The sequence below is a fragment of the Chelonoidis abingdonii genome, chromosome 2 (assembly GCF_003597395.2).
Source record: "Chelonoidis abingdonii isolate Lonesome George chromosome 2, CheloAbing_2.0, whole genome shotgun sequence".
NCBI classification, from domain to species: domain Eukaryota; kingdom Metazoa; phylum Chordata; order Testudines; family Testudinidae; genus Chelonoidis; species Chelonoidis abingdonii.
In genome coordinates, this window is record NC_133770.1 from 68752614 (window position 1) to 68778746 (window position 26133).

Here is a 26133-nt window from a genome sequence, read left to right on the forward strand (position 1 = left end):
CTGCAACTGGTGCAAGTGTGGACACACTGCAGCGCTGGTCGCTGTCAGTGTGGACACACTGCAGCGCTGGCCGTACACAGCTGTACGACCACAGCTGTAACGGCCAGCGCTGCAAAACTGTAAGTGTAGACAAGGCCTCAGACTCCGTGCTTGTGAGAGGAGATGTATTGCCTCCTAGAGGCGCCCAGGGGGGTGTGGTATGTAAGTGTCCCAGGTCACTGGGTGGGGGCTCGAGCCGGTTATGCATGGTGTTCTTGAAATGGAACCCCTGGATACTGAACCCGGCCCTTATTGCTGCCAATTCAGATGGGCAGAAGGGTTACACACACAAACCTATTCTGGAGATTGAACCAGCTGACAGGGCCATAGTCCATACTACACTGATGAAATGTCAGCAGCTGTAGAACATTAGCATGCTGCTTAGACCATGAATCAGCAGCTCTATCTGTTGCCCAGCAAGTAAAATGGACTATCCAAAATGAACTTAGTACCAGTGGGATTCACCCGGGTGGCCTTCACATCCTGTGCTGTTTTTTTGCACATATTAGGGAAATTTTGGGGAAAGGCAGGACGGCTAGACCATTTTGTTGATTCTGGTGTGTAGGCAGCTTATACTACAAGCAAATGCTTGCTTGTAAGTAATTCAACTGTGCTCTTTGTGGCTTGATTCTGGCATTTGTGGCAACTGTGTGCTCTAAAACGTTATTCATTTGCTAAGCAGTGTGAGCAGGAAGGAGGTACTCATATAGTTACAGCATTTGTCTGGCAAGTGTTGGCTGACACTCAAAAGGTGTCATTAAAGAGCTTGATGCTGTAATTCAGCATATGCTACCACTACCAGAGGAATTTCAGACCTTCGGGGTACACTCAGCTTCCTATATTTGAGTTCAGGGAATCACTTTCTCCAGGTTTTGCATGGCTGAATGGCTGAGTGAGAGGATGATTGAAAATTTCTCTCTCTCTTTGCCCCCCCCCCCACCCCTATGCATTTCCATACTACTTTACTGCAAACATGCCCAAATATTCCAAGTGGATATCAGTCTACATTCTTGAAATGTTAAATCTTCCTACACCGAACTGTGTATCTGCCAAGGCAATGAAGACTGTTCATGCACTGTGACTGTTCATAACAATGAACAAGATGTTGAACAGAAATATCGCCAATCTATTAAATTTATACAAGTATTGAAATGTATTAGACTTTGTTTTCTCTGTGACCTCAAAGCATCATAAGATCCCATTTTATGTCTTGAAATAACAGTCGTTAAATTAATGAACAATGACACAATCTACAGGTCAAAATGACTGCTTTGAAATTTTTGTATTAGTTTATACCTCTTTCTATATGTAACTTTAGCATCCTTGTGGCCAAGATGGAGTCTGCTCTGCAGGCAGCTCTGGCAAAGAGAGAGCGCACGCAGGAATGCAGCAGGAAAAATCCCTTCCACCCCAGGGGCACCTGTTACGAAGTGTGAACACCCACACTCACCAGAAAAGTACAATGGATATAAAAAAGAGAAATATTTATTTTACAGAGGGATGAGAGGAGAAAAACAACAAGGGGGAATATAGGGGGAGCAGTAGAACAGGGTTGCATTCAAACCAAGGCCGCACAGGCCCAGTGGTGGCACAGTCTGAAAGGGCAGACACTGAGCAACGTGTCTGCACACACAGTTCGGAAGTCCTGAGCAAACTCAAGGTGGTGAGTCTTGGGTGCTCCTGGTTGTCTTCGGTGCCAGTGAACTTTCCCCCAACAAATCTCTCGGTGCTGTCTTCTGTTGCTCTCTGCAAAGCCACACAGAGCGACCACCTCCCCACTTAACTATCTAGCAACCTCCCTCCTTGTTCCCAATGCAGAGTCACAAGCCCCAGTAATCACAGCCTCATGCAGTTCTGGGCAGCCGTAATACTGGGTCCAGCTCCGGCCTGTTCTCCTCAGGCGATTCCTCCTTGGCACAGTGCTCCTCCTGGCTCCTGTCCTGGGGTGTCCCTGATCAGCCGCCCTGTCCTTCCCAGGCTTCAGGTTCCCTGCTGCTTCACTTTTACCTGCTTGCTGCCACTTCTCATACCCTCCCAGCTTCAGACTCCCCCCACCCTGGAGTTCCCCTCCTTTTTTCCTCACTTCTCCCTCCTGTTAGGAAACAGATTTAAAGGGGCCATGTTCTCTAAACCCCAAAGGGGTTACATATGGTAATAGCATCACTTGACAGCTCCATATCATACCTCATCTTAACGTAAACATAAAAAACTTTCAAATGGCTCTTATGGTGTTTGAGGGAGGGGTGGAGAGGGTACATATTGACCGAATCAGTGATTTCTGTGGCTCACCTAGTAAATTTTGAATTTCATTAATAGGGGCTCATGTGAGAGAGAACTAGGTGGAGACTTCACAACGTGAATCAATAAAAAATATTAGCAGAGCTGGTTTATAATTTTCCAACAAAATGACTTTTTGACAGAAAAGGCAGTTTGACACTTTCCCATAATTTCAGGTTCTGACATTTTCAATTAATGTTTTTTTGATTTATGAAAAACTTTTGAGAGAATTTCATCATTGTGAAAAAAACAAAAGTTTTTCCAGTCTGAAGCAACTTTTCGTTTTGAAATATAAACTAATTATAATAGAGAAACTTTAAATCAAAACAATATACTTCAATTTGCCCAGAACCAAATATTTTGTTTGGATTTTTGGTTCATGAAAACTTTCAAGATTTATACTCCTGTCCCAGGAAAACTTGTGGGATGGGAAAACTTGCTTCCTACGCAGCTCTATATCTAGGCAAAAAACATTAAATTACTAGAAAGGGAGTGCGAGCTATCGCCTAGAGCAAGGAAACTGGAAATTGGTACTCCCCAGCGTTGTGTGACTTGAGCTCACTACTTTCCCTGTAAACTGGGTCTGAATCCTTCCCTTTCTCACAAGGGTGTCACAGCTAGAACTATGTTACATGCAGGGGTGTGGTACATCATTTATAATGTTGCCCCGTTGCCAAAGTGGCAGTAGATTTCAGGGCCTTGTGAGTCAGTTTCCCATTTGGTGCAGTGATGTGGTATTTATCTTACTGTGTTTTTGTTTATATAATGTACACAACTGCTGTTTCCTTGAGCAGGGATGGTGGTAAACCACACAACAACCTCCTCTTGCAGAAATCTTAGGTAAGGCACCTCGTCTTGTTTCAAGAAGGAGCTGCCTTGGTGCTCTGTCTCTTTCCAGGGCTCTCAAAACTCATCTAGATCCATTAGGGTTAATAGCCACTCTACATCCCTTTTGATCCCTCCAACACCTTGCACTTTATTCAAGGCTCTCCTTAGACCACATCATCTGGAAAAGGTGGCTTGGCCATTTAACCCTTCTCATGCACCTGCTCTGCATTTAACCCTTGTGCACCTGCCCTGCAATAGAAAGGAAGTTCTGTCAGGAAGGTGAATGTTTTTACCCACACCATATCCTTAGCTCTCCGAGGGTATGCACTGCATGGCATCTGGGACACTGAGCCACCGAGGGTTAAGCAACCAGCAGTCTAAGGCGATGTATGCACTGTGCACCTTACAAGGTCAAGGTCAAGGTTGCCCTGCTGCTCTTTGTTCTGGGAGAGAGCTCTCCTGGCAACAAAACATAACCACCCCCACCAAACAAGGGCAATAGCTTCCCACTGTCGAAGCCTTTCCACACCAGCAAACTTTTGTCATTCAAGAGAGTGATATTTTTCACATCCCTGAGTGACAATGACACAAGTGCCAGTGTAGACAAAGCCTAAGTGACCCAAAAATCAACTTTTAAGAACATATTAGAGAACCACTGAAATGGTAAACAGGGCCATTTCTTGTAAATGGTTCTCAAAGCCAGGTTAAATAGACTAAATTCTTTGAACTATAAACCTGTATTGTCAAAGAATTAAAAGTTACATACTAATTGTATTTGTTTACCTTGATAAATTTCTAAGTTGTAGATAAACTTGTATTCATCTGTTACTATAGTCTATTGATTCAGAGATCAAAAAAAGAATATTAACAGTTAAATGAAACTTGGGGTATAATCTCATTGTCTACATTTCTCTTTGAGGTTTGTAGTAAACTGTGAACTGCTTGAATGGTTAATTACCTTATGCTAATGAATGCAGCTAGTTACCAGTGTGTGCCTAAGAAATAGAGATTTACTTCAAATCAACTTTGTATTGTACAGGTGTGGCCAAACTTACAGATCCTCTAAACCACATATGTTAATACTCGGAAGTTTGAGAGCCAGGTGCACCTGCCAGGTGCTTCTACCCTGCAGCAGCGTGGTAGGGTTTGGGGCTTCAGCCCCATGGGAGGCACCTGTCAGTGCTTGGGGCTTTAGCCTCACTCTTGCTGAAGCCCCAAGCCCCAGCAGGTGTCTCGCATGTGGCTGAAGTCCCTAGACCGTCTCCCCACCGGGCAGAAGCCCCTACTCCCACTACCCCATGGCAGGACAGAAGCCCCAAGTGCCCCCCTACCTCCATCTGGTAGGTGGAGAATGGCGGGCTGTGGTGGGCTCTGTGTGCCACACTTTAACTGTAAAAGAGCTGCATGTGGCTCGTGAGCTGCTGTTTGACCACACATGGTATAGTACCTATTCTACATCCAAGGAAATGCCTCTGGTGATGTCTGTTGTCAAGAGGCTATCAGAGCCTGCTAGAGAACTATAAAAGAACTCTCTTGTGCCTCATCCTATTTATCTCAGATCTGCTTAAACTTTGTCAGGGGAAGTTCAAGCCGCAAGACTGAGGTCTCCAGGCCTATGCTGGAATGCCCTTGCAACTTCGCATGGAAGAATTTGAACAGACTCTACACGTGGACTGCCTATTAGACTATAACTTACTGAATTGATTCTGGAAGGACTTGTATAAATCAGCATCCTCACCATCTCTAGCTAAGAACTTTATTCATATCTGTATGTATAATCTTTTAACCACAGCAACTGTTTGTTTGTTTTGTTTGTTTTAATAAATCTTAGATTAGTTGATAAGAATTGACTGTAAGCATGTGTTTGGGTAAAATCCAGGGCTGGCCTTACCATGAAGCAAACTGAGACGGCCGCCTCAGGTGCCAGACTGGGTGTGTGGGCGGGTGCTACTAGGACCCAGAGGGTAGAAAATTGTTTCTGCTGCAGGTGCATATGTATTCTCTCTGCTCTAGATGCACAGAGATGGTGGAGTGCTGTGCTGAAGGAAGGAGGTCACAAGAGACACGGCAGGCAGGCAGAAGAAAAGGTGAGAGGGAATAACAGAAAGCAGCAGGAGCTGCAGGGAGAGAGAGGAGGAGGAGCCTCTTATGTACCTCTCTAGCGTCCCCAGGAGCCTGGACTGATTAGCACTGGCTTCTCAGGGAGCTTCCTGTTTCTTGCTGCTTCCCTGAACCCACTTGAGGAGAACAGGCAGTCAACTGAAGTAGTAGGAGCCAGTTAGGCCTTTAAGACACTGATATCTTGCCTCACTCAGGCTCTGCTACCAGCCTGCTTATTTGTCCCTTCAACTGAATGTTGAGAGCCACTATAGCTGGCACAGAACAGCAGTCATGAGTGAAAGAAGAAAACGACGCTCTAGGACAGCATTCAGAAAAAGAAAGAAAGAAAAGGAAGATTTTCTATCTAAGCAGGAAGGAGCTCTCCTGAGATACATAGACACAAATGTTCATGGTGAGCCTTCAGACCCCATTGAGGATGTGAGTGGTGAGGAGATGCCTGATCTTCCAGTTAGTCAGAGTGCAGGTGACCTGGCAGCTACTGCACATTCCTGAAGAAAAGTGTAGATCAGAGAAGAGTGTGGTGGAGGTGCAAGAAACAGCTGCTGCTGAGTTCAGTTCCTTAAGTCTACATGATCCAGGACTGTGGACCCACCTGAGCAGTAGCCTGAGGGACATCCTTGTGCTACATGGGCCACAGCAAGTGAAAAACTTCATGTTCCCCAAAGACAATGAAAATAGAAGTTTCCATCCAACACATTACTGGTGTGAAATCCCCAATGGTGACAAAGTGGAGAGGCCATGGCTTATGTACTCAAAAACCCAGAATGCTGCATAATGTTTTTGTTGTAAACTTTTCCAGTCTAATGTTCCAGCCACATTGGATTCTACAGGAACATAGGACTGGAAAAATCTGGCTAGAAATCTGGCATGCCATGAGAGGACAGCAATCTCATGTCGCAGCTAGTACATGTGGCGAGATCAATGTCACACTCCTCTTGCCTTTGTAGTTTAAGGAATAACTCTACAGCCACTCATGATCTGTAGGTCAGAGCAAGCAGCATACTGGTAAATAGTTCAGGATCCATTCCTGCAGCCCAAAGATGCAGGGTGCACAGTACACAAACTGAGAAAAGATGGTGCCAAATGTGGAAGGAAGCACAGGGTTGGTGTGATGTGAAGCAATGCATCATGGGGCACTGGGACAGGACCCAGGATGCCCCGCGACCCCCTCCATCTTCCTATAACTCTTAGCAGTAGAAGAGGAAGAAATGCTCTGTGGAATAGCTGCCCAGATTGCAACGCTCCAAGTACTGCTGCAAGTGTGAACAAGCTATTGCACAGGTAGCTGACAGTGTGAACACACAACAGTGGTTTCCCTTCAGCGCTCTCTGAGCGACACTGTACCTCCTGGAGCTGTAACTCTGCCAGTGCAGAAATGCCCTCAGTGTGGCCCGTCCATTGACCAGGGTCAGATCATCCTAACTCAATCTATGAAGCATCCTCCTGGGTGCTTAAATATCAGTGACTCCTAAAGTAAAAGCCATTAGCACCTTTTGCGATAGTAAAAAGCATGTTGAGATCCTGGGATGAATGATGATGATGCAAAAATTAGAGAAAGGATGAGCTCCTCAGTAGCATGTAATATTACAGCTCTGTGTTCTCAAATCACTTAAAGCCAGTTAAAATTATTAGTGGTAAAAGTACATTTGGATTTTATGAACACAGTTGCATTTAAAAGGATAAAGTATGTTAAAAGTAAATATGCTTACTTGATTCAAGCTCCTCTTTGGCACATGCCTAGATCTGGTCAAAAGGAAAAGGGAGATTCTGCTAGTTCAACTGCCTTGAAAAATGTCTGAAGACTAAATGGAATCTCGAGTGTAAGAGTTTATTTTAAATAGCAAATCATAGATTAACACCAGCAACTTGGAAGTTATAACACCAAATCAAGGCTGTTTCCATGGGTACGCCTCTAATTCCCAAGAACTGCTGTCAATGCGCCAGTAAAAGCAAAAAATAAAAAGCTGGACCCAGGCTCCCACTCCTTAGCCACAAGACAACTACACTGTCAAGCTTTGTTATAATGGAAAAGAGGATCAGGAGCAACACCAGGGTTTTTGGTGCCCTAGGCGCAGGGCCGGCTCGCCAGTCCCACGGCTCTGGTGGACCTGTCACAGGCGTCCCTGCGGACGGTCTGCTGGTCCTGAGGCTCCGGTGGACTAGGCGTCCCTGTGGAGGGTCCGCTGGTCCCGCGGCTCCGGTGGACCTGCCGCAGGCATGCCTGCGGGAGGTCCACCAAAGCCGTGGGACCAGCGGACCCACTGCAGGGACGCCTGCGGGACGTCCATCGGAGCAGTCTGCCACCCTTCCAAATCCTGGCACAGTCGCCTAAATGGAAGCGCCGGCCCTGAAGAGGATGTTTACATTTTGTGATATAAGAATGTGAGTAAACACAAAGTCCCAGTCTGTGAGCTGCCCTTGACTTCTATGAAGTCCATAGGGCTCCAGGGCCTTCAGCAACTTGTAGGATCAGCCCCATGGTATATAATTTCCAACTACTCTAGCTGTACTGTGTCAACTCTCATTACAGCAGATGGACTCTGCTAGTGAAATAATTTTCATCAATATAGTAAATCTGACCCAGAGTGATATCTTTTCCAGTTAAGATTATGACTAGCAATTGAGAAATAGGTCCAGTGATAGAAGGATGTGGAAGTTAGGGATATGGGGGAGGGAGGAAATATTTAAAAAAAAAAAGGGGGGGGGGAGGGGTAGAAAGTAGATTCCTTCTTTCCCTCTGCCCTGAATGTACAGCCTGAAAGGGGCATTGAATAGAAAAGTAAAGAAATGAAAATCAGAGCTGTGTTTAAATTTGCTCATTTATTATTTGTCCATCTCCTGTTTATCTAACTGCCCCTCTCTTCTAGCTAACAGCAGGCCCTCTTCTGCCATTGGCTCTCATTGTTATGGTGTGTGCCCCTGGGGTTGAGTGCCTGGCCCACCTCTTCTCTGCCTTCCTCACCATCTGTCCAAACTGCACCATATCACATCCTGCACCTATCCCTGGAAATGCTGGACCAAACTGCCTCACCCTCTTCTCAGAATCTCTTCAGAGGCTTCCTGTCCATTTCAGGCTCCAGGAGGACTGTTCCCTCTGTAACACTCAATGGACATGTTCCTTGTCTCCCTGACAGTGCCTCTTCCTATTAACCTGCTCATTCCCCATACTCCACAAATATCAAACTTTCTTCTGCCCCTTTTTCCTACGCTGTCCCATTAATTGGAATAGTCTCTCTCTGCTTAATGGACTCCTTACCTACCTCAAAATCCCACCTCAAGAGCCATTCTTCCTTTGGCCTATGAGTCTTCACTTTCTCAATAGACTCTATTATGGATGTTTTGCTATCTCCACTTGTAAGGAAAATATTTTTAATCTCATGGCTCTGTTCTTTAAGACTGCAATTACGTAGGTATAGCTTCAATTTAATACAGTAATTTTTTGGTTCATAGGCAAGTGTGTTAGTGGTACATTGTTCCAAAGTTTTGTAGTGAAGTGCTGAGACTCTGGGAAGGATTTCACTAACTGCTTGCTCAAATGTTGTTTCTAAAGATACAAAAGGCCAACCCCCCCCCCCCGCCCAATTTTTTAAGGCAAACAGGCACAAGATGTGGAAATATATACCTCTTTGTGGATCCAAACTTGTGGTCATAGTTACCATAATTGTGTGTGAAAGTCAGACATTTTGCATATACAAATCAGTATGTAGACATACTTTGACAAATTTATGCCATGATCCCATAACTGGACCCACACAGACAGACACCTGCACTTGTGCTTTGCAGGACTAGGGCATATGTATTACAATTTTGGCAAAAGGTGAAATAGACGGAAGAGGAAGAGCGAATGAACCTTGGGACAGACATAATTAAGAGATCCAGAAGTTGAGGAGTGTCAATTGTTTCAGTTACAAAGAAGGAGCAGTTAGATCAACTGAGACATTTGTACAATACTCAATTTGCATGCACAATGGCAGGAATTGTGTGCGCAAATGTCTGGTCCTTGAGTTTTTGTTTTTAAATTCTGTTCCCTAATCCTGTTCTTGGTACTCTGAGTCACATCTTGCCATTAGACAGTTAGATTTTAAAATTTTGGCCAAAACACTACACATGGTTGCCCTGACAAAGGGACATCAGTATGAGTACAGGTCTGGCCTGCAATGACTATGGAATAGAGAGATCTTTCTGTCTTAACAAGGGAAGTGGAAAACGAAAACACGGTCTTGAAAAATGCCGATGGTTGTGCCCACAAATCATGTTGTTCTGCTTTAGTAATACTCCCCCTAGTGGAAATGAAAATGTTTTCCTGTTACATAATATAACATTTAATCAATGGCTATAGCAAAACTCTTATTTCATGGCTGTGATGTAAGAGGAGAGTTTTATTGTCTCATTTTAGGTAATAGTCTGTTATACTCTGAAAAGTGACTAAATGTATTGTAGCAGCAGACTTGCCTGCTGCAAGTCATTCTGTACACAGGGTCATGGGATGGTGCCCCAGCTAGTACATAATCCTGCACTTCTGGTGCAGACAAATCTCCATTGCTTCATTGATTTGTCTTGTTCGGGAGAAGGATGTAGAACTGGGTCTCTTATTTACTGTTGAGCTGTTCAACAACTGTACCGAGTTAGTCAGGATTGTCCCACTTATCTGTCTAGGTACAAAATGGCCCCCAACACTGTAGTATCTGAAAGCCCCATAACCATTAACTAGTTTATCCTTGCAACACTCTTGTTTTTATATTTCAGACTGGGAGCTGAGAACCAGAGAGATCCCACAGGAATGGCAGAGTCAGGAATTGAACCCAAATCTAGTGTCTTAACTGTGCAATGATAATACATTCTCCTATAGACTCACTAAAGAACAAACTACAAGCAGGCAAAGAAAACTGCTGTCAGTTGGTGTAGGAAAGTAGCAGTATATACTATTTATTCACTATAGGTCCAGTCCTGAAATCCTAACTGCAGCAGCACTGAAGGATTTTCCCAAGTAGGTCATAAGTAAAGACTTTGGGATTTGGATCTAAACTCACCACCAATAACAATATATTAACATTTTTAGAGGACATGATTTATGAATGTATTTGAGAGAGAATACAAAGGATACTTTTGCTGCACCAACTTTTCAGTCCATGCATGCCTGATATACGTTAGTATAGGTTATGAACTGTGTATAATCTTTCTCTAATTTTGTCCAGGCAAAGAAAAGAGCATTACACTTTTCCCAGATTTAGGATCATATTATCAGAGATGACAAAAGTCTCAAAAAAGACCCCACCTCCATCCCCCAGAAGAACACCCCAACAAGGAACATATCAAATATTAAATCAGTATTGGCAATTACTCTGTGTATTAAATAAGCTGGCTTAATAAAGTAAAACAACTTCTGTGAACCTTTGCATTTTTAATTAATGTAGTTTTCTTTAATTTGATTGGATAGTGCAAAATGTATGTTAGTGTTATTTGTATTGCTTTATACTATTTAAAACAGAAGATTGTTAAACTTATCTTCTCAGATTGTTTGTGTCTCTTTTTTATGGAAAATTAGCACGAATGTTTTTTTAGAAATGATTAATTTTAAAAGAATAATGGAGATTATTCACAGAAAGCAAACTTCAGATTTTCTTTTCATAAAAACTTGCACCAGAAACCTGCTTCCCCCCCCCATTTGCCTCAACCAATAAACCAAGGAAAAGAGACCTCCCCACCCTCGCATCTGTCTCATCCCCCACCCCTGCATCTGTCTCATCGCAGTGAGGGCCTTTAGAATGCTGAATAGTCTCTGTGAACAGCTTGTGAACGAGTTGCATAAGAAGAATTATTTGTAAATAATTCGACAAATAATTTGGAATAACAAAATCAACAAAATTATACCTTCTTTGTGAACAGAAAAAAAGGTGCAATGTGTTATAGTGTGAATAAATTATTTAATCTTAGGGGTTTATAGTGCCACCTATCACTGAAGTATTCGAGTGCCTTTTACGTTAATAGCAAGAGCGTTGTCCCTAGTGTGCTTTCTGCACTCGGACACCCTACGATGTTCTCCCATTATGCAGTCAAAACTCTGCTTGCGGTAGGGTTTGTTTTTTTAAAATTATGTATTAATATCCTTTTTTTGTAGTTTGTTCTGTTTGCATTGTTTGGATTGGTTGGGGAATTTGAGGTAGAATGGGGTGTCAGTGTCATGAGGATTCTCATGGTGGAGAAAGGAAAAGGACAACGATGTAGTTAAGAATAATTATACTCAACTCTAGTATTGAGTTCAGAAAGGTCCTTTTAGCCCCTGGTACAGAATATGAGTGGGGAGAAGCTGTGTGTATTAACTGATATTCCTTCTTTCATTAACCAATGTTCTTCAAAACTACATTTCCATTACGGGTACAAATGCTCACTAACTACCACTCACCCATCACATATTGCACAATACCACAATATTCCTTTATGGGCCACACCATCATCCCGCCACTTACTCACTATATAAAGACCACAGACTGTGTTCCTGCCTATTTTAGCTTCCCTGTACTTCTGGATCATATTATCATTGGTTTAGGCTGGTGCTAGTTTAGGCGTCAGTAGTCTCTTGGCAATTACAGGCCCACAGTGAATTTATATTTTCCACATACTGGTCCAAACTGAGATGCCAGAAAAGCCTCATGTGGGCCCTTTTGTGAAAGTGTTTTTCAAGGGTGTAAATTCAAGATGGGATTAAGCTGAACGGGATGTGTAAGAAAAAGCAGGTGTAAATCCCAGGCAAGGTGGCTGAAAGAATGAGACTGATGAGCTAAAGACAGGGCTGGCGCTTCCATTTAGGTGACCTAGGCGGTTGCCTAGGGCACCAGGATTTGGGAGGGTGCCATTTTGCGGCTCTCAGCGGCAATTTGGCGGCAGGGGGATCCTTCTGCGCTCCGGGTCTTCGGCGACAATTCTGCGGCGGGTCCTTCATTCACTCTGGGACCCGCCGCTGAAGTGCCCCCAAAGACCAGGAGCGTGGAAGGACCCCTCTGCCGCAGAATTGCTGCCGCCGACCGGGAGCGCAGAAGGACCCCCGCCTAGGGTGCCAAAAGCACTGGCGCCGCTCCTGGCTAGGAATGTTACACAGCTAAGTTCATGAAGGCTAGCAGGAAAGCTGCTCACTGGTACAACATTCAAAACCCATTAACAGCAAATAGCTAAACCCACATCACCCAAAGCAACTGCTGTAGCTGCTCAAGCCATAATACACAGGAATCACCAAGAAGGTCACATTGATATCACTGAACCATTACAGACTGCCTTATTGGTGAAACAGATACATTATCTGATCTACATTAAAATATATTTTTCATGTAATCAATTAAAATATGTATATTTAAATATTCCAAAATTGAATTTTTAGAATGGTAAAACCTAATATAATCCATGTATTCAGAGCTAGATATTGCAAAACATTAATAATGTATTGCACCGATACACTTGATATAAAACTATATTACTGATACAGGTATAACATATAGTGACTACACTAAGCTAATTACTTAATAAAACTCAATAGAGGTCAGTATAAAATGATGGGAAAGATTCACTTCTCTGGGATTGTACAAATTGCATTCTTCTAGCCTGAGTCCATGGAGCTAGCTGTGAGGAGGAGGAGGAGGAGGATCTGGAGGATGCAGAAGGCAATGGAGCTCTGTGCAGGTGTTCACCTGCACAGAGCCAGTTATAGTCCCTAGGGCCTATTTTGGCCACTTGCACCATCACTGAATTGCTGATTTTCCCTGTGACACTGGAAGACCCTCTCTTGGACAGGCCCCACCTCTTTTTTGCACCCAGATCCCTGGATGACTAAACAGAGTTAGACAAATTTTAAATAGTTTGGCACTAAGTCCTTTTCTCTGACTAACACTGTCATAAATGGATAGGTAAGGTAAGGGTTAAGTTTCTTTTACCTGAAAAGGGTAACCGAACACCTGACCAGAGGACCAATCAGAGAACTGGATTGTTTAAAGTCAGGGGCGGGAATTTGTATACTCGGGGTCTTTGTTGTTTTCTTAGCTATGAGGAAACAAGTCTTCTTCTAATTCTCTCCTAATACTTCTTCTAAACATCTGTAAGTACCCAGGAACCGCAAAGTAATTCAGCTATGATGGTCTTTGGGGTGTATTTACCTGTATGTTAATTTGTTGTGCTGGTTTAATTGGGCTATCTTTTAAATCAGACTGTTTCTTTATATTTTCTTATAAGCAAGAGCCTGTATTGAGTTTCTTAATGCAAGATGATTGTTTTATATTTTCTTTCTTTTTTTCTATAAAGTTTTCTTGTTAAACCTTGTGAAAGTTCTTTTCCTAGGGAGGCAAAGGGAAAAGCCAGGCTGTGGGCTATTTTCCTATTTGGGTCCAGGGAAAGAGCAGACTACGGGGAAAGAGACGAAGAATTCTCTCTGTTCTCTGGTGGTTACAATTTTTCCCTCGTTCCTGGAGCAAGGGGGGTGGCAGAGCCCAGCTGTGGGTATTTTGCATCTCCATTGTCCTGAGGGAAGCAGAAAAGCTGGTTTCTTGGGTCACACAGGTTAGCCGCGAGGCAAGCCTGAGAAGGAGGGGGAAGGGGTTATTTTCCCTGCTTTTAGCATCCAAGGGATTGGGAATCTGGGTGTCCCACCAAGGGAGGGTTGGGAACACCAGAGGGAGGAAAGGGGGGATCAGGCCCCATAGATTAATTCCTGATCTGGTGGCAGCGAGAATATCCAAGCTGGTAGTGAGCTTGGGGGAGTTTCAGGTAAGCCCCCAAACTTTGGACGCAAAAGTCCAGATTTGGGACAGGACCAGACTGGTGGACCCTAAAGTCCAGGTCTGGGACTGGACGGCTAGATTACCACAAACACTCAATGTACAATAGGGGTGAGTAACAAAGATGACTACTGCTGGCCAGGTCAAGAACATAATACTTAAGTGTGTTTGAACCATTTGGGCTATAACGAATGTACTGTGGGTGAAATTTACCACTGCATCGAGGACCAAGATGAAACCTATGCACCCCAGCAATGCCACTAAAGTCCTTCAAATAGGGCTTAGGTGGTACTTAATTCATGCATAGCCCCTCTGCACAAGGTGAATTTCATCCTAATTACGTAGGATGGGTTGGAAAGGGGAATAATCCTAGACTTTAGGTAAACAATCCACAGAAGCAGCAAGAAACAACTTTTAAAAAATATTATTGCTCTGCTTTTTGGATTCCTCACTACTCCTGTCTCTATAGTTTCCTCTTTATGCTAAGGCAGTATTTGTGTATAAATATATGACCTATTTGGGTTAAATCAAGTTATTTTCAGTTTAATAATATAGGTTCCAAGCCCACCCCATAAGAATTTGTGCAAGTAATTCTGGATGTAACTAGCCCGTAAAATTGATCTCTAATCTAAGCTAAAAAGCAGTCTTGAAAAATTGATACAAAAACTATTTTAAAATTTGGCACTTAAATCTCTCTCTCAAGTACATTTTCAATGTGTCGTTTTTCTTCTTCTTCACCTAGGCCAAAGTTGTTTTTGGTTTTTTTGGAACACTCAGTCAGGGGTAAAAGTAACTTAAAGGACTTACCGGTACTCCGGAGTCCTGAGCAGGGGGTGGGTCCTCAACCGGAAAGGGCATGACCTCAACTGGAAAAGGATTGGGGCTTTAGAGCCTGGGGCCCTTTAAATCAAGATTTAAAGGGCCCTAGGATCTGGCTGTGGTAGTGGCAGCCCCGGGCCCTTTAAATCACTGATGGAGCGACCAGCTGCAGAGGCAGCTGGGAGCCCCAGGGTTCACAGGCCATTTAAAGGGCCTGAGGCTCCGGCCGCCGCCACCGCAGTGGGGCCCCAGGCCCTTTAAATCACCACCTGAGCCCTGCTGCCTTAACCCCAGGGTAGCAGTGGCGGCCGGGGGCTCCAGCGGTGATTTAAAGGGCCATGGGCTCCCAGCCACCACTACCACCCCGGGCCCTTTAAATCGCCACCTGAGCCCCGAGGTAGCGGCGGCGGGGCTCGGGTGGTGATTTAAAGGGCCAGGGACTCCCAGCCACCGCTACTGCAGCGGAGCCCTGGGCCCTTTAAATCGCCACTGGAGCCCTGGGGATCCTGGCCACCTCCGTTACCTGGGGGCTCTGGCGGCAATTTAAAGGGCCCAGGGCTCCAGTCGCTGCTGGGAGCACCAGGCCCTATAAATTGCCACCTGGGGAAGCCAGTCCGGTATGGTGTACCAGCTCTTGCCAGTACGCCATACAAGCTTACTTTCACCTCTGCACCCAGTCGAAAAGGGACCCACCCCAGCCTGGTGCAAATGAGTGAGGGAGGGTGGGTGAGAGAGAGCAACAGAGGGAGTGGGGATGGAGTGAATGGGGTGGGGCCTAGGAGAAGGGCAGGGAAAGAGTGTTTGGTTTTGTACGATTAGCATATTTGCTACCCTTTAAGGTGCAAGTCAAGCATTCACTGGAAATGTGTTTAGAAGACTCTACAACCTGTGGCAGCAACTGGAGCAGATTATTGAGGCCAAGGATTACCTGGTTTGATAACTAATCTGAAAACTGATTTTAGCAGCAGATAGTACAATGGGGAGAGGGATTTCCATGACTTAGAATTCCACAGAAAGACTTTCCATACCCACAACACAAAGACAGCAGTCCATAGGCTACCAGCATAGCCTTTCAACATCCTCAGTGAGATGAGATTTCCATTGTCTGGATCTATGTGAAATGGATTTGCTGAGTCTTGGAATTACTTAAAAATCCTGCTGGATGTAGAGACACCTCATCTAGATTTTCTAAAATACCTGAACATGATTTTCATTGACACAGATCCAAGGAAATGAGCATCCAGTTACCTGAAGCACCTAGAAGGGGCTGGTGTTTAAACAATCCCCAGATTGAGGATTTTCTGTTCTACAAAAGCAACCACAAACATTTTTCCTTATTCCTGAAACGTGTGGACAGAGCCTGTCAGGCCACAACTAGATTGTGTGTTTCTTCCTGCATGAGGCGAATCACTGACTGAATTTGTGGAAAAGAAAATCTGCTGGGATGAGCAAACAATATTTTGCCTTTATAATTTAGAAGGCAAAGTCCTCCTCAAGAGCTACTCTTGGGAGTTTAGAGATTTCATTTATAGTTTCATAAGCTCCTAAAAAAAAAAATTTGTATATGGTACAATTTGCGGTTTGAGCTCCCAAAATGGCCAGACTCCAGGTGCTCTATGTGATGCATCGGGGTATGGATTTTTACAGTGGAATAGGAGCAGCTGCACCCTTCTGTTTAGTAGGCAGTTGTTTTAGGATTTGGGATTTAAAAAAAAAAAAAAAATGCTGAATCCAGCAAGTTCCAGGGGCTAGGTACATCTGTGCTGTGCAACTGCTCCAGTTTGCAACAGGAGCTGGAATTTTTCTTTAGACACTTTAAATTTGTGAGGGGCAAGGTAGGGGGTAGATTTAACCGCTGGGCTCCAGGGAGTAGAACCGTGTGCTACTGGACCGGCATTCACCAGCTCCACTTAGTGAGATGGTGCAGTGTGGGACTGAGTCATACCAGGAAATCTGGGGAACCAGGGCCAAAAGGAGGTTGGGGTTTTTACTGTACTCCTCTTCCAAGCTGTGCCGAGGCCCGGATTCATCCCCGCCGGAGAAGCCAGGGACCTTGTGCTCTGTGGGGATAGTGCAGCTCGGGGGCTGGACACCGCAGATGCTCAGGATCCAAGTTTGACGATTTCCTTGGGGAGCGGGTCGGGGCTTCGCAGGCCTCTCACCTGAGCCCAGGGGCCGGGGCCGCCCACCCCCCGCCGCGCTCCCGGGGCCGGGCCTGGCGGCGGAAGAGCAGGTGGGAGGGAGNCCTCCCCGCCGGCCGCGGCGGGAGCGCAGAGCCGCTGAGGAGCAGCGCCCCCGCGGGTTTCTCTATCGCGGATCGTGGGGAGGTCGCGGCCGCTGCAGCAGCGCCGGCAGGTCAGTGAGCCAGGCCGGGGCGCGTGTGGTCCTGCCCCTCCCCCGCCTGCTGTCAGGCCCCCTCCCGGGGGCTTGAGGACAGAGTCCCGCTCCCGGAGGGGCACCGCGGTGCTGCTCCGCGCCGGGCTTGCTTCCCTCAGCCCGGCTCCGGGCTCCACGCCGACCTTCCCCGGGCGGGCGGGCGCCACTGGCCCCCGGCCTGCAGGGGACTCCCTCCAGCGGGAAGGTTCACGCCTGGGGGTTGCTGCCACCCCTTCCCCCAGACGGGTCGAGAGGGCTGGGAACTCGCTGCCTGGCCAAGTGCAGCTTGTCGGTGTTTCCGTGCAATGCAGCCTGGGCTGGGAGGCCCTTGGAGATGAGGGGCTGGATTCCAGAAGTGGTAAGTGCACCGGGTAGCGCCCACCAGTATCGATTATCTGTATCTTAAACACCTGAGTGGCCAGGCCCCGCCTTCCGACCAGCCTATGTGCTCATAAGCCGCCGTGTTGGTAACAGATATTTTAAATGGCATCTGTGGCATGAAAATGACACACACTAGGTGTGACTGCTGAGTGCACTCGGGACTTCTCTTGACGTTTCTAGCTTCTAGGTGGAGTTACTCAACCTTCTTGTTCGTCCAGCATTTTTTAATTATTAGCTGTAGTGGTTATATAGATAATTATAACTCCCTTACATAAAGATATAAAACAGCAAGGATTTCAATGGGACCAAGATTTTTCCTAAGGTGCTTCAGTCCAAAGCCAACACAAACTGAAAACAGGGATGGTGGATGGCCGGTAGGGTACCTGTAAATAAGAAGGGAGAGGATATAACCCTTTGAGATGTAGTTTCTTTCAGTGTGGCTGGTTACAATGTGGATTTCATGTTAGGTACAGATTTAGTTAGCATCAGTTTTTGTTTTTTTTAATCTCTTTGAATCAGAATAACTTGTAAGAACTTATGAAGTTCCCCCTTTTCCTGAACTTGAATTAATATGCAAATTAGAGACAATTAACTTAGGTGTAAACAGAGACTGGGAATGGAAATAGGTAATAATTGGAGATATACCAATCTCCAGAACTGGAAGGGACCTTGAAAGGTCATCAAGTCCAGCCCCCTGCCTTCACTAGTAGGACCAATTTTTGCCCCAGATTCCTAAGTGGCCCCCTCAAGGGCCGAGCTCACAACCCTGGGTTTAGGAGGCCAATGCTCAAACCACTGAGCTAGCCCTGCCCCCTTAGCTTGGGTCATTACACTAATTGAATCTATTTCCCTATGTTAAGTTCTCCTCACACCTTCTAAGGGTCATCTCAATTATCACTTCAAAGGTTTTTTTTCTCCTGCTGATGATAGCTCATCTCAGTTGATTGGACTCTTACAGTTGGTATGCGTACTTCCACCTTTTCATGTTCTGTATGTATAAATATCTCCTGTCTGTGTGTTCCATTCTGTGCATCTGAAGAAGTGAGCTGTAGCCCACGAAAGCTCATGCTGAAATAAATTGGTTAGTCTCTAAGGTGCCACAAGTACCTTGTGTAGTTCCTAGCATTTGAACAAGATTCCCTGGGTATCTGACATAATTATTTTTGAATAATGTTAAAAATTATATTAAGTGCATATAAACAGAGAAGTATGTGTGTAAAACTATCCTTAGTGATTTAAAATTATCCATGTTAGCATAGCATATCAGGAGAGTATATAGCTAAAGAATAGCTGGAGGGTTTTTTATACTACAAATATTGCACATTCATGAGAGTGTGAGATTATGTCACAGGCCATGGGGGGTTGGAGGAAATGTGTGGTTGTGTAGTTACAGTTAAGAACATAAGGAGTTCAAGGAATAGAAAAGAGTCATCCGGGCCAACATGCCCGTCCTTTATGGTTTGTTATTCAAGACTGGATAGTTCTGGTTAAGTATTTTAGAATAGTACCAAAATCTTGCTAAAATTAAAACAATTTTCTGTATGGAAGTAAAAAGGGTAGTTCATTCAAAAAAAGAAAGGAACTTCAGATATATGGTAGGTGGTGGTCATTTCTACATGGAATAATCATGGAGCAGTCTTTACATAGGGTCTAAAGTTTCCAAATGCTTCCAGTGATCTAGAAATATTGCTTGAAATCATCTTTATCCATAAAATTTGTACATATTACCGCAAATGTCATGTGATGTTTTTATTTAACTATCTATTACTATAACTCATTTTTAACATCTCAGATGGCATGTTCTACAGATGTGTGTGTCTTTGTGTGTATACAGATGATGTGAAAAATTAAATGAAACAGGCTCATAAATCAAATGGAAGTTTAACTTTTTCTGTTAAATCAGTCTTTTGTTTTTTTTTAGTTTTATATAATTTTGTAACTTGAATACAGTCATTGTTAAAACAACAAAATGCAGCTAGGTTATTACTATTAATTTAACATTATAAACATACAGCATAAGGTGTCTTTGGGCAAGTTTTGTTTTGCCATAACAGTACATGTAATAGCCGCTGAAATATTTCAAAGACTGACTACTGCTTCCCTACAACCTTCCAGGCATAGAAGTTCCTAAACTCAGCAGAGCTTCTGTATGTTGTTCACGTGCATGAAAGGGCAAGCCACAGAGAAGCTATGCAGGGAGGTTAGGCAACTCTATTCTTTGATACCTCTCCGCATTAGCTTGTAGGGGTGGAGGAGTTATTGGACATATGCTGGATGCTAGTGCAAGTCAAATACGTGGATTCACTGGCCTAAACATTGATGTGAATGGAGTGCACAATGATCATGGATGCTGCTGCAGTCCATGGCCTTTAATATATTTTGCATGATCTTGGGTGAGGAGGGAAGAGTCTGTTTCTCCCCCAGCCCCATCCTTTACCAAATTCCCCTGGACAAGGCTCTTTTACTTAAGCTTTGCACATGGGTTCAGAATTCCTCCCTTAGGAAAGAATTATTCTCGTGTTTTGTTGTGCTGTTGGTTGTTTTGCCTTAGATAATGATGACAATTTAAGTATGGACTTGGCCCCAATCCTGCAAGAAACTGTGGGTGGATCCTTATACCCACACAGAGCTCCTTTCAGGAATGTGGCCTAAGATATTACATGCAACCCATTGCCATGTTAATGCAACACTGTTATTGATGATATGCTGTTTATATTACCTATGGGCTCCAATCAAGATCGAGACCCAATTGTGTTAGGCGCTGACAACTCCTATGAAAATGTGGTCCCTGTCCCAACCACCTTGCAATCTGGGTGTGGGACTATAATTAAAAAAACAAACAAACAGAGTTAAAGCTATTGTGCTTTTTACTGTCTGTTTTTAATTATTTTGGAAGTACACAGATGTTATGATAGGGGCTGTATACATTTTTAGATCAATAGAAATTTGGGCCTTAATCTTGCAAGCTACTTCATATAGGCAGATTCTTACCGACTTTAGTGGAACTAAATTCAGTACGGGGTCAGTACAATAGGGATTTTCATTCTGTGATCACACAGTAGTGAAAAATGCAACATAATACTGAATTTGGCAAATAATACAGTCTAACAGCAAGAAACTCCATTTCTTTTTTTTCTGTATTGCTTCTCCAATAAGAAAATATAAATAAGCTGAATTTGTGTACTGTTTTCTGAAACACGGGATGCACAACTGGTATATCTCATTGTCTGTTACTGCATATATATTGTATTGTCATATAATGAAAGACCCCTGCTGGAATGTATCCTGATTTAAAGTTATTGCTAACTTTGAATTTTCTCACTCTTCTGCTAAAAAAGCCTACGTCTGTCATTGCAATACTTATTCTTTTTTTAATTTAAGATCTACAATTCTTGTTAAAGATTAAAGAGAGACAATATAAATAACTTATTTTAATAAGCACTTAAAATCAGCATTTATCTGAATGTCTCATCCTAAAAAAAAATAAAAAATTCACCTCTGGGCTGGGACTAAGCATAAGAATTTCGGCCTGAAGGTAGATATTTTAGAAAGTCAAACTACTGAAAATAAGGGCTTAAATTGAAAAAACGATATCTTAACAATAACTATCTAATGAATAAGTGCATTCTAGCAAAAAACTCCAGAGCTTGATGATGATTGTGCCAAATACAGAAAGATGTCCACGTGCTTAAATACTGAATCCATTCCAGCATCAAACAGAATCAGGGATGTCTGCATTCAGAAGTAGTAGCACTAACTATCAAACTGCTTTGTATGCTGGTAGTAATCTGTTCGAGGCTTGAAAGTGAAATGATCTTGTCTACAAAAGATCTACATGTTTCATAGTCTCCTGTTTTTGTGGAGGTGTCTTCCCTGCAATTACTGACCAGGTTCACCTCTGCTTAGCGATTAAAACTAGATGAGAACAGGCATTAGGACTAGCAGAACCTTGCTTTTTCTCCCTCTAACTTCCATAATTTATTGTTTCTGGATGAACTTGAACATCTGCTCTATTATTATGTGAGCATGTTAGACCATTAGTTTTAAAATGTCATAAATCCCTGGACAGGTGAAAGGTTAGGGCATGTTACTGCTGCAGGAAAATTATTTTCTTCTTGCGCAACAGAGCTCACAAAGTCCAAGCTCTTTAGAGAGTATAACAACTTGTCATTTTTCAGAGATCCGTTTTGAATTAATCACTATGTTAACATGGCTATTAGAGCAACACCTGCATTACTCTGTCATTACCTAGTTCTTACATTATTGAAGAATCAAAGGATTATGTTATTTGTAAATTCCATTACTGTAAATTACTGTGAACATTTTCCTCTCTTTGGAAAATTGAGGAAGTCAGAAGTGGGAAATGGTTATACAGTTCTGAAACTCAGCTGATCCTGATGAAACCTAAACAGGGTTTCCTAGCTTTTCATCCACAAGTGGTATTTGATCAGGATAGTCCAACGGCTGTCAGAGTTCATAACAGTGATGACTGATGGTATAACCAGATCTATACTTGAAAACATTCAAAGTGCTTTGGTGAATGCTTAAATCGGTGAGAAAAGTATGTCCTATATATGCTCAGTACATAGTTTTGCAAACGTTCATAACTTTAGGCCGTAACCAAGTGCCTTCAAATGGACGCATTCACTGTTAGATACATGTCAGCTTGAAAACTTTAAAGCAGCCATTGGAAAACTATTATGTGAAACAACTAAAGAATTTTCATGTAATGTGGAAAATATTTTTCCCATGCTTTGATAACACAAAAAACAGTTGAATGTATTTTCTTCAAACTTTCCAAAAATATCTACATCTGGGCTAGCACCAAACATGAGGAGCCTGATTCTCCATTGCTTGACACATTATGTTGCCTCTTAGCTCTGTGCATAATGGATGTAAAATGCTTTTGGATCAGCATGGTAGCGCTTTGTACCCTCTCTACATAGGGGTAAGTGATGACATAAGGTGCAAGGCATGGAAAATCAACCCCAAGAAATTTGCAAGATACAATTCTCTGAAATTTATAAGGAAATTATAATAGCAATTTCCATGATATACTCCTAGCTCAGTGTTGACACTGACACTTTGAATGATCAAGAAAGCTGCCAATTGCGTCTGTTTTGCTACTTAAATATAATGAAATATCCATCATTTACATTCCTGGCAATTGTATGGTATATTAGGGAGAACTAGAATTACAATGTATGCTTGGTACCTATTGCTCTCTGAAAGCACACACTTCCTATTAGGTTAATACAATGAATTAATTTACTGAGAGAGATCTATTTAAGCAGATACTATTTCATAAATTATAAGCATGATATCATGACTCTTGAACCACTTGTTAACTGTATCACATTTTACCTTTGTTATACAATCACAGACAGGACTGCAGCATATGGCACTAGATCATAATGTGTTTGGACTTTTGTTTCTTTGCTTACTCCCTTGTTAAAAGGCACTGAAGATATGTTGCCTTCTTTACCAGCACAGTATTATGCAATGAAAAGCATACATACTCTCTGACACTCCTTGCTGTGTATAAAATAGTACTGGCTGCTGTTAGACTTTTTGCCCAAATCAGTTACACTTTTAAAATGCACTTGGGAAGACTTTTTCTTTTCTTCCCTGTATAAAATCTGTGTGCCTGTTAAAGTCATCATGCAAATATGCAAGGAAAATAGGATGGGCACAGGAGGTTGGTGTGGGGTTGGGGGGTTCTGTATCAGGAGAACAAAGGATTTCTTTGGCAACTTAAATCCAAAGAGAATACTGGCTTCTCTTGGGGTTATTTTGAGTAATTCCAAAAGCATTTGTCAAATTGTAGCTGGAATTTGATCAGGAAGTTGCTTACTATTACTATGAACACATTTCCATATGTTAGTTTACAAATCAGAGTCTTTTAAAAATAAATTACCTTATATTCTAGGGCCCTGAGCCTGCCAACAGTTTTGCACATGCTTAGTTCTATTCCTGGGTAGTTCCACTCATTTCAATGAAACTATTCATACTATATGTGTAATTAAGTTAAGCACGTGCGTGTTTGCAGAATCAGGTCCTAAAGGACTGATCCAGTTCCTACTGAAGTCAGTGGGAAGATTGATACTACCTTCAATAGAAGACACATCATTTCTTAAATTAATATGTTAATATTGGGAAATTGTCATTGTTTGTTTGTTTGATACAGCAATATGAGTGGCAGAAATGTGGACCATTGACATCTCATGCAGCTTGCAAGGCAGAAGTAGAATGTTCTTATTAGTGGACTTTTGGTATATCTCCTTCTGTTTCCATTGTGTGTGTTTGCCATGCTGAATCTGCTGCAGTTGTCACCTGCAGTCACTCCACATACGGCTTGTCTTCCTCTACTGCAGGTGTCTCTGTCATTCTAGGTAAACTGCTTCAGTGTCAGTAACCTGTGCATCAGAGAGCAGGAACCAGATAGGGAAAGTGATCGTAACAGTGTTCGTAACAAAGGAGGAGACAGATGGTGAAGGGTAAAGGAGGATATAAAAAACTGGAGAGAAGAGGGAACAGACAACTGGAGGAGAGAAGAGGAGGGCTAAAAACTTAAGTAGAAGATAAAAAAAAAAAAAACAAAAAACAGAATCGATCCTGCCAGTCACAGACAAGAGATAATGACTATCCTGGGGATGGAGCTGATACTGGAATTAGGAAGTTGATCAAGTGATCAACCTCTCTAGAGAAAAAAATCTGCACAAAAACCTAATTCCGGAACAATTCCTAATAAACAGGTCTCTCTCCTAGCCTTGCCCTTGGATATCTCCAATACTGGCAATTTCATACCATTTTCCATTGACAGTGATTCTTGAATTTTATTTGATAACAGGGAAATTGTATTACCATGTATACTCATTCATAAGCCAATTTTTTTTAGTAAAAAAGGGAAGCACCAGAGAAGGGGGTCAACTTATGAACAGGTATAGACAGGGAGAGGTGGGACACAGCCCCTCCCCCAACAGAGGGAGCAAGGCGAGGCAGCAGAGCCAGAAGGGAAAAGGTGGGGCCAGAGTCTCTTCCTTTCTGACCACGCTGCTCTTCCCACTCCCACGTCCCCTTCTCCAAAGCAGAGCAGGCTGTGGCCGCCCAGCCAAGCCCGCTGCAGCACGCTACGGCTGCGCCGCCCAGTCTGGCCCGCCCCAGATAAGGTGGGAAGGGAAGGGATGGGGAGAGTGGGCTAGGGGGTGGGGTCATGTGGAGGGTGGTCACAGGGGTTATTCCCCTGACCCCTAGCTTCTCCCCCTACAAAAAAATTTCCGCACGAGTTGCAGGTCCTGGCCCATCAGGATAAGCAGCTGGTGCACCAGGACGCTTTGTTTACTTCGGTTTACCTCTGTGCCTGCAGACACTTGAGGTAAACAAACCATCTCAGCCCACCAGCGGCTTGTCCTCATGGCCTGGGAGCCAAAGTTTGCTAACCCCTGAATTATAGGGTCGGCTTATGAATGGGTCATTAACATTTTCTATTTTTACTTATCTATCTTGGGGGGGGTGTCGGCTTATAAACGAACCATCTTATGATCGAGTATATATGGTAAATATTTAAGATTATTGCAACACTACTGGCCTGTCTTTGACTAGTGAGGATAGTTGATCCCTGTATCTTTGTAATATCCGTGTGTGTATTTATAGATTCTTACTATGTTTTCCAACAGCTCTCTTCTGCGGTATAAATGTGTTAAAATCTGCACACAGTTGAAACCAAAAGCCTTAAACAGAAATCAAAGTGCACAATTCTTAATCTGGTAAAATTCCCATTGGTTTAGATGGGCGCTTTGCCACTATCAGGAACTCAGAACTAGGTATACAAGTAAAAATACTTAGCCTCTCCTGATCCCTGACATTAACTCATTAGAGAAATAACAGCCACAAACTACCTTGAAATTACTTCTTGCACATAGTGGATGAAATCAAGACTCTATATAAATCAATGGGAGTTTTGCCATTGAATTCAGTAGAGGCAGGATTTCACCCATGGTCTTTAAGTTGGTTGATCAATACATAGGTCACTATATTTTAATTGAGTTTTTATAACTGTTAGCTACAACATTTTGAGAGCAGTGAAAACTTTGCTTTGTGCTGTTCAAATATTTGTCAATATCTATAGCCAAGCTGTGCTATGTTAGAAATGGGCAAACCAGTTAGGATAAAGTAGAGAATGGCCCAAACCTTTGTTAGGAACTCCAAATAAAGTGAAACCAAACCTTGCTCTCAAGAAAGTTTTATGATTCTAGCCAGGACTGGTAATGCTGAAATACCATAAGAGAGGCTGCGCTGATAATTGTTTCTCCCTTGGAAGTAACTGCCAGAAATCTCATGAAATTTTCAGCCCAATTTAACTAACCCAGAAAGTTTGAATAGTTTTTATGAAATGCAGTTGGATAAACTTCCAAATATTGGAGTCAAAGCCAAGCAACCAAACCTCTGTAGGGTTACTTGTCTCTGACCTTTTAAGTAATAAAAAAAAATCCACCCAATATGGTGGCAATGTGCATACGTTTATTAAATAACG

The 26133-nt window shown here is 43.2% G+C and overlaps 1 protein-coding gene across 3 annotated transcripts in view; it reads left to right on the plus strand.

Moving 5' to 3' along the window:
• The first annotated feature begins 17099 nt into the window (after positions 1 to 17099).
• The window catches only part of WIPF3 (WAS/WASL interacting protein family member 3), a 323552-nt gene continuing 314518 nt past the window's right edge, over positions 17100 to 26133 (plus strand). For all 3 annotated transcript variants that reach the window (XR_012655225.1, XM_032774882.2, XM_032774883.2), the window contains exon 1: positions 17100 to 17198. The gene's annotated coding sequence lies outside the window, so the exon portion shown is untranslated. The remainder of the gene's footprint in view (positions 17199 to 26133) is intronic.